The sequence below is a fragment of the Amphibalanus amphitrite genome, unplaced genomic scaffold (genome assembly GCF_019059575.1).
Source record: "Amphibalanus amphitrite isolate SeventyFive unplaced genomic scaffold, NRLGWU_Aamphi_draft 000208F_arrow, whole genome shotgun sequence".
Classification (NCBI taxonomy): Eukaryota; Metazoa; Arthropoda; class Thecostraca; order Balanomorpha; family Balanidae; genus Amphibalanus; species Amphibalanus amphitrite.
The window spans coordinates 139,181-148,185 of record NW_024881703.1 but is presented as its reverse complement, the minus strand read 5'-3'; the positions used below and the strand labels follow the sequence as shown (position 1 = coordinate 148,185).

Below are 9,005 nucleotides of genomic sequence, written 5' to 3'. Positions count from 1 at the left end.
GAGCAGCACCATCACATTCAGGGGCGCCACCGGCACTTTGAGGGCGGCACCATCACATTGAGGGGCGCCACCGATACTGAAAGGGGCGGCATCATCTTCTTGAGGGGCGGTATCATCACATTGAGGGGCTCCTCAGATGCTTAGAAGGGCGGCACCATTACATTGAGTGGGTCTACTAACAGATTTAGGGGCGGCACTGTCACATTGAGTTGCGGGATCATCACTTTCTGTTCGCACGCCGTTTGCAGAGACGTTGTCGTCGTATTTGTTGTCGTCGAACGGGCTGTATTTACTGCCGTGGTGCCGTAACTGCACACGAACAAAATAAAACATCTCAGTTTCGGTAATGTCAACACCACATTCATGACGTCATACAATATTTCTATCATGAATCGTTACTTATCATACAAATACAATTTCCCTTTGTTTATATCTTATCTGACGCGTTTCAAATATATTGTTTACTAGGTAACTTTCGTATCTTATCTCGGAACACCTTTAAATACAAAAATGCAAACACTTTCAGTCGCAGTGACAAGTGATGATTGCATACAATTTCTTACAGATAATGACAGTCTAAATCCCCAGTTCAGTTCATACCGACAAGTTTTGCCTCCCATGCGAAGTCTCAGCGTGCAAAACGGGTTCTTGGTCGCACCAACTTCGACCTCGTATAAGCGCCATTAGCACAACGCTGAAATGCACACAAAAGAGGAAAATATATCACAACTGTACCGATATACCATATCGTAATCGAATAAATAACACATAACTATCAGAATTATCGTTCATATGCGTTTGTGGTCGATCGACAAGCTCAACAAAAAATTATCCACAAATTTGGCGCAGCGCCAGATTGCCTTCGCAGCATCGCCATTTCCTTTTATCATGTGAAGCTGCTTAATAATCAACACATATCGAAATGACACACTTACAAGCTACATACAAACCAATACCTGTATCGAAATATCACTCACCCGTTGATATTCTACATAAAAACAAACACAAAGGCACAGACCACTGACCAACCGGCCATTCGTCTGCATTCGTCCCCCACGTGAGCCGGCCGAGCGCCGCGCAGCGGCCGTGACCTTCACAAGGTTCGGCCTTCAGCCGGCTCTGAGTAGAGCTGCCGCTTTACAGAAACACGAGAGCGCCGGTGCGCCGACGAGGCGGCGCCAACACTTTCTATAGACGGCTGCTTCACTTTAAGAGGCGGCATTATCATTTCGGAGGCCAGCAGCATCACTATGAATGACGGCACCTACTGTTAACGCCAGACCCCTTGAAACCCTAATTTTTCGCGATTGTTTTTTAATGCGCGGAAGAATTTCAACCATATTTAGGAAATAGCTGTTTCAAGACCTGCCGAAACTTTTTCTTCAAATACGTTTTGTTGGGCACTTGTCATTGACTCGTAATGTTAACTGTTTTTCCATACTGGATAGAGGCTTTCATACGTCATATGACATTAGGCTCCGCCCACGACTGCGGCATTGACCCGTGCCCATCAGCGACCTCTGTACAAACGACACCCCTGCCATCTGTAAAGGACTATGCATTTCGCTGACGCTTCACGTGCTATGTATCAATTGCAGCAGACGGTCAAGTAAATGTTAGGCTCTTGTTGACTCTCGTATATAGGACCAAGAGGCCATCACTCCTCAACCTACTATTCACACATGCTTCGAACAAACGTTAAAGATTCCTAACAAATACGATGCTCGATGTAGGATATATGTAGGTATGTTTGAAATACGAGCGAGCCTTATGATGTGAAGCGAAGGTAATTAATTAATTATTACGTTGTTCGATGGTTGCATAGCGATGTACAAATCAGCAACTACTTGATGACATCCGAAATCCCATTATCACATTAGTTATCTGCAACGCCATAGGCTTTAAATACCTACAGGTGAATATTTCCTAACCTTATGTCAGGTATATGCCATCTGCCCGTCATTTGCAGCTTATGAAAAATAAAACAAATATCAGCCGTCAGCGAACCTATCAGCATTGTACAAGCAATGCGCATTGAGCATTTATGGCTCCTCAGTCATCATGTCGCTCTTTGGGCACTGTCAGACAAGACGCTACGCACAACTCCGCCGGCTTTCGGCACCGCTCGACCGTCCCCGCTCCCCGCCACAGCGCGAGTACCGCGCGTCGGCCCGAAACCGCCGCAGGCCAAGACCAGGGGCGTAACTTTATATACTTTGGGGGGGGGGGGGCAGGTGCCCCCAACTTGAAATTCTGCCACCCCAACATCCCGTTTGCCCCCCCCCCAACTTTGGTGGGCGCCCCTTGGCCCAAAAGGCGCCCTCACGGGCCAGGGTCGTAACCACGCTCAACAGATCGTGGCGAGAAAAAAACTGCAATAGGAGCGTCATCCCTCAGGGGGGGGGGGGCGCCATCGCCTATGAGCTTGGGACCTCTGAGGCCATGGAGCGCCTACATGCGAGAGAGGGGCGCCTATGAACTCCATAGGGGTGCCTCAATGCAAAAGAGGGGCGCCTGTGATGGCAATAGGGGCGCCTGCATGCGAAAGAGGGGCACCCTATTGGTCTCTGAGGCCCTTAGGGGTGCCTCTTAGACCTATGATAGTATAGGGGCGACCACGTGCAAAAGGGGGCGCCAAGGAAGGCCATAGTGGCGCCTCCATACGAAAGAGGGGCGACTGCATCATGTATGCCAAATAGGGATGCCTTTGAGGCGCATTTTAGAAAGAGGACCTCAAAGGAGCGCCTCAATGGGAAAAAGGGGCGCCGGTGAGGTCTATAGGGGCGCCTCTGTTAGCCATATGGGCCGTTACATGCGAAAGAGGGGCACCTATGAGGCTTAATGGGGCGCCTCCATGCAAAAAGGGTAGGTCGTTTGTGTAAAGTTTTTGAGGGACGGTATGCCATTTGCGGCAAATAAATACTTAGCTAAGTAGCGTGCCCCATTCGTTAACATGCGCCCCTCAAGCCAAAGTTGGTGCCCCTCTGACTACACTTACGTCTTAAATCATCCCTTTTGCTAATAATGGCGACCCTCGCACCACAGAGTGGCGCCCTTCCGTGTATCAATGCGACCATTGAGGTAGTTGAAGCGCCCCTCTGACAAGTACCTTATGCCATCATCCTTGCTAGAATAGCGCCCCCAGTCCGCAGGCTGCCGATTGGCTCCTGAAGGCGCCCTCGTGCCAGTTTTGGTGCCCCTCTGCACTGAGTAATGAAATGTATGTGGCACTCGCACAGTGAGGCGCCTACCGATTTTAAGAGCGCTACTCGAGTCATAACCATCGCCCCTCTACGTATACCTATAGAGGGGCCTGGATGCCATATAACACACTATAATGTGTTATGGCATCCCTGCTGCTAAAAGGGCACACTTAGCTATAAGGCTAGCGCCTCAACGGCTCATACAAGCACTCTGCAAGCCAAAGTTAGCGCCCTTCTGACTTATATCATTTCTTTTGCAAAGTACGACGTCGCCTCTCGTTGGACAGGGTGGCGCCCCACCAGTTTATCGGCGCGCCTTTAGCCACATGAACCGCTCCTCTGGTCAATGCGGTCAATACCTAATGCCATCGCTGCAGCTAGAACGGCGCCCCTATTTCGGTGCTAGAACAGCGCCCCTCGAGGCTCTTTTGACGCCCTTCTTCAGTGCGTAATGACATTTACATATGTGGTGAAGAGCGGCGCCGCCGCCCTTGGCGCTGAGTGGCGCCCCACTATTTATTAATGCGCCCAGCTACAGTCTTTGAAATCGTCCCTCCGGGAAATGTGTTATTATCTTTGCGGTAAAACGGCACACTTAGCTAGTTGGAGAGCCTCATCGGTCAATAAAAGCGCCTCTCGAGCCAATCTCGACTATAATAGATATTAGGTAACCCCTTTGCCTAGTCTCCATGACCTATACTAACATCTTTAACTACACTAGTGTCTAATGTCGTTTCTTATGTAGGCGCGGTGCCCCGCGCCCGTCAGGGTGGCGCCTCAACAGTTAATTAACGTGCCCCATGAGGCAGTTGAAGCGCCCACTCTCCAATACCTTGTCATTGCTGTTCCCAGAACGGCGCATCCTGACGGACGTCCCATTGGTCCCTCCCAGAGGGAACTCTCGAGCAAGATTTGGCACACCCCTCTCGGAAGTGCATAGTGACATTTCTGTGTTTTAGAACGGCGCCTGGTGCTCCACCTATGTACTCATCAAAGTCTCAGCATGATTCTATAGCCCGTCCAATTCTGAAACCTCCGGTTTTGTTCTGCTCCGATGGGATACCCGGTCGGTAAATAATGACCCGGGAAGCACCCTCCGCCGCCCCCTTTTCAGAATTTGGTCATTTATTTCTCACAGAAAATCTCCTCTGTTAAAATAATGGGGAAATGCGCGTTTTCTCAGCGTGCGTGCCACGTACCACACCACACCCGGCACCCACGTGATTTAAAGGTAGTGTGCCACCTTTGAAAGATTTCCCGTTTTATTTTTCCTAGGATAAGAAGCTTCTGTTTTTACCTAATATCGCAAAAAAATCAAAAATGGGCCTGGAATAGTGCCTTTTTCGCCTAAAAGTTTATCGGTTTTTAGATATGTATAACAACTGTAGTGGGCTCACCTGCAAACAGGCGTCGGGCAACAATCGCGAATGCGGCGCACTTGTGACAATAAGCAAAGGTCATTATAGTGTTACGACCATACGACGTACGGGAATGAGTTATCAGCTGTCTAATCGTAGACAACACAATGTCGAGCCTTAAACTGTAAGCCTGTATTGGTATTGTTTCTTAAATTTGGCTGTCGAACATTAATTTGTGGTTTGAAATATGATTTTATGTAAAATAATTGATATGAAACAGCCGTCTCTTAAGTTATGACCCCATTACACCACACGCAAGTGGCAGAAATGACAATGATCAGCTGACGCATTTTTCTTGGCCGAAGTCAGAGCGCGCGGCCCGACGCACCACGCGTATTTGGAAATTCCGACCTCGACGAGCATCAGAAGCCACCTAACAGGCGTGTTCGAAACCGCAGGAGATGATGATGAACGGGTTTATCGAAACTTGATTGGATGAGCCTATCGGCAATAGCGATTTTAGTGTGTGCATTTATTGTTCATAGTGGTGTGAAATGTGGTTGGGGTACGACCGACAACCCGTCGGGGCGAATTTCGCACTGGGGTACTCAAAATTTGAAGAATTTAAGACGTTTCCATAAGTTTTGAAGGTATGGATAAGTTCTAAAAATCCGGTTCTCCTTATCCGGGTCATTAACTCCATATGGTCCAAGAAAGCTGGCACACTACCTTTAAGATTGGGGAAGGCACCGACCAATAACGTCATCTTACACCCCGTGCAGATTTAGACCTTTCGTCACCATTCACCAACCGTTTGTCATGGTTCATATCTACAGGAAATCATGGGAAACATGAAATATGAGCTATCAACGTTTCATAAACGTGCACCTTGTCGCGTTTACGTCCTGCATAATCGTTTTTTATCTCGTTTTTTTTTTAATCGGCTGCTTTCTCATTTTTCGGGTCATTTCATTCCATCTGTTCATCCTTTTTAGAAGCACTACGGACTACCATGTTCGTTAGAGTGTAATAGGGCGTCACTACTATCAGTAGCGGCGGAACACCTTCAATTAACCCGCGCCGGGCCGGTGCTCCGAGATTCCGCGCCGGGCAGGGGGGTGTCTGAACACCCCCCTTCTAACTCGGCTCCTGGGCCAGGTAGCGACACGTGGTAAGCGGCAATCGAAAGAACGTCCAAAATAAAGACGAAAACACTCGGTCATGTTTTGGGTCAGGTCAAAGGTCAGGTCACCAGAGGTCACCAAAGGTAAAATGTTGATTATTTCAACATTTTGGAAACTGCCAACGGTTATCTCGGGAACCGATAGAGCTACAGCGCCGCAGAAGAGCGCATTCGATAGCCCTTTTACAGACCTTTCTGAGAGGTGTTCTCAGATTTTACCTCAGGTCAACAGTTTAGCCTCCAGAAGGCAAAAACTCCAAAAATAGCCGTTTTGATTAAAAACGCTTTTCGGCAATAACTTTTGACCAAAAAGAGCCATGACATTACTTTTGCCAGCATCGTGTTCCTCTCGTCGAGACGCGTCGAATGAACTATAATTTGACCTTGAAGGTCAACTTGAAAATTTGACCTCAGGGCAATGTCATGACCTGACCGGAAAAGGTCATGTTGCATATCAGTCGATCCGCAACGTCGAGTCGAACACATCTAAGGCGTTTTCAGCGCTCTAGCACGCCTCTATCTGAAGTTATTAGCGAAAAAACTGTCAGATTCTGTTCGTGACCTGAGATGACCTCGGGGACATAACGAGGGTTCACAGTTGCCATTTTCCGGTTCAGTGTGCCAATTTTACCTACATCTCGATGTTTGAGAGTGTCTAGAATAGCGTTCGTGCAAAACAGACGCTTTTCAATTTGCTCCCATTGACTTATAATGGAGAGGCCGCAAAATTGACCTCACTTTAGGTCACTGATATCAAAATTCCGAGATATACATCTTATAGATAATGTTGCTCTAATCAACCGCTGAAAGTTTCAAGGCAATCGTTCAGTCGGTGTAGCTATGACCAGCATTTTTTGTGAGGTGAGGTCACTTGGCGTGACCTGGTGACCTGACCTAAGGCGACCTGAGTCTGTAATTTTCATAACATGTGCGGAAAAGATGCACGAACAGGTGTGCGCCGCCGTTTTTGAGATATCTGCGAAATACCGCAGGGGGTGTTCAAACACCCCCCCCCCCGGCCCGGCGCGGGTTAAGGGGGGGGGGACTGCCGACTTTTGGTCCCATTCTTTCCATGCAACGCCATAGGGCTAATGTTAAAATGCCTAAATCAAAGAGGGGCACGGTGCCCCGGTGCCCTCCCTGTTCCGCCGCCTATGACTACTATGGTAATTCCACAACTCGCCCGCGGTTGCTGACCCCCAAATTGCTTTCAAAATGTGCTTGGTTTCAAAAAATTTCCGCACCTTCGGCGCGCCACTGCGGAAGCGAAATGCTGCAACACAACGTGCCAAAAGACAACGGCACAAAATACAATGTGTTTGGTAAACGTAAAAATGTTGCCGTAAACTGAATTAGGACTAATTCGTAGAAAGACACGGGGAGGCGCCCTAATGCTCTTAAAAAGGCGCCCCTAACAGCAGTGCCCCCCAACAAAAAACAAAAAGTTAAGCCCCTGGCCAAGACCACAGAGGCGGGGCTTAGCTGTGACGTCATAACGTATCACAGACTGACTGGTGATCGCCCCTACACACCGGGTGAAAATCTTGCTCGAAATATAACATTACGAGTCAATGAGAAGTGCCTGAAATAATGAAATAGCGACAAAATTTCTAAATTGTAAAAGTTTCGGCAGGTCTTGAAGCGGCCATGTCCTGAGTTTGGTTGAAATTCTTCCACGCATTAAAGAATAATCGCGAAAAATTAGGGTCTCAAGGAGTCTGGCGTTAACAGTAGCCTGCATGTGCGTGCTGCATCCTAGAAGGGGTGGCAACTGAGTCGGCAAACGGCTGTCAATGGGTCGGCATTTTCCGTGACTGGGTCAGCAATTGCCGACCCAGTTAACATGTTAAAATACGCCCTAGTTATACTTCTATAGTTTTGATGGTTAAAATCAATTTTTGTTTAGAAATTAGAGTTAGCAGTTTTGTAGCGCTGTTTATTTTACATCTTTTTTATCTTGAATATCTTTCGTTATCTTCAAAACTGTAAGCGTGACAGCTCTTCCCGCTAAACCTTTTATTGGGTCGAAACAGGGCTGCGGAGTCGGAGTCGGAGTTGGAGTCGACAGTTCTGCCCGGAGTCGGAGTCGCCAAAATCTTACCGACTCCGACTCCGGAGTCGGAGTTAACGCTGCATGGCTCAGCGTCATGCACTGCACCTATTTAACCCTCGTCCGTAGGGTGAGGTGCCTAATTAGGAACCCCCTTAACCCGCGCCCCAGTGGCAATCTCAGTCAACTTCGCCCTAGTGGGGGGGGGGGGGGGCATATGCTACCACCCACCTCTAACTCAAAAACTATAGAGGGCTAGAAAGACGCGGTAAAAAGCAGTCGATAGCTCTTAATGCGTACGTTTGAAAGTATTTCGGTCATTTTTCATCTTAGAGCAATATTGGGGTCACTGAAGGTCATCAAAGGTTAAAATTTGTCAAATGTCATTATATTTTTCAGAAAACATGAATTTATCTCAGGAACTATGATAGCTAGAAAAACGCATGGAATAGCAATCGATAGCTTTTAAACTCTTCTTTCGATAAGGTTATCATCAAAATTGACCTCAGGTCAACGGTTTAGCCTTCAGAGGGCAAAAACTCCAAAATAGCTGTTTTTACGAAAAGTGTTTTTCGACAATAACTTTTGACTAAAAAAAAAGCCAAGACATTTCTATTACCAGAATCATGTTCCTCTTGCCAAGACGCATCAAATGAATTATAATTTGACCTTGAAAGGTCAACTTGAAAATTTGACCTCAGGTCAAGGTCATGACCTGACCGGAAAAGGTCATGTTGCATATCAGTCGATAAGTCTCGGCAAGACAAACACAATGAGACCATCCCCAGCGTTCTATGTCTTTCCATTCGAGAGTTACTGGCAAAAAGCTGTTTGTAGCCTCAAATGACCTCGGATGACCTTTCTAGAGGCTATCAGCAAAAAAGACACCTTGGTCGTCACGGGTGGTCCAAATCATTGTAATTCTGAAATATTTGGACTGTTCCTATGCGTACACACGGATTTAGAGGCATTTTCATTTTTCTCCATTGACTTATAATGGTAAGGTCACGCCACTGGTCTGCCCTTAGGTCACGGATATGAAAAATCCGAGATATACAAATTATAGGCGCCTATAACATCATGCAATCCACCAAGTTTAAAACCTTTCTGACAAACACTGCAGGCTGGACATGATTGCAAACTTTTTAGGTTTGGTCAGTAAACTTGACCTGGTGACCTGACCTGACATGACCTGGGGTAAAAATTTCACA

The 9,005-nt window shown here is 47.3% G+C and overlaps 1 long non-coding RNA gene across 1 annotated transcript; it reads right to left on the bottom strand.

Annotated features, from left to right (window-relative positions):
- Nucleotides 1-268: 268 nt before the first annotated feature.
- LOC122385089 lies at nucleotides 269-1,068 on the bottom strand. The gene is made up of 3 exons (XR_006257152.1): nucleotides 978-1,068; nucleotides 601-694; nucleotides 269-309 (listed from the first exon to the last, which is right to left on the bottom strand). It is a non-coding gene; the product is annotated as an uncharacterized LOC122385089 (long non-coding RNA).
- Between the last annotated feature and the right edge of the window lie 7,937 nt (nucleotides 1,069-9,005).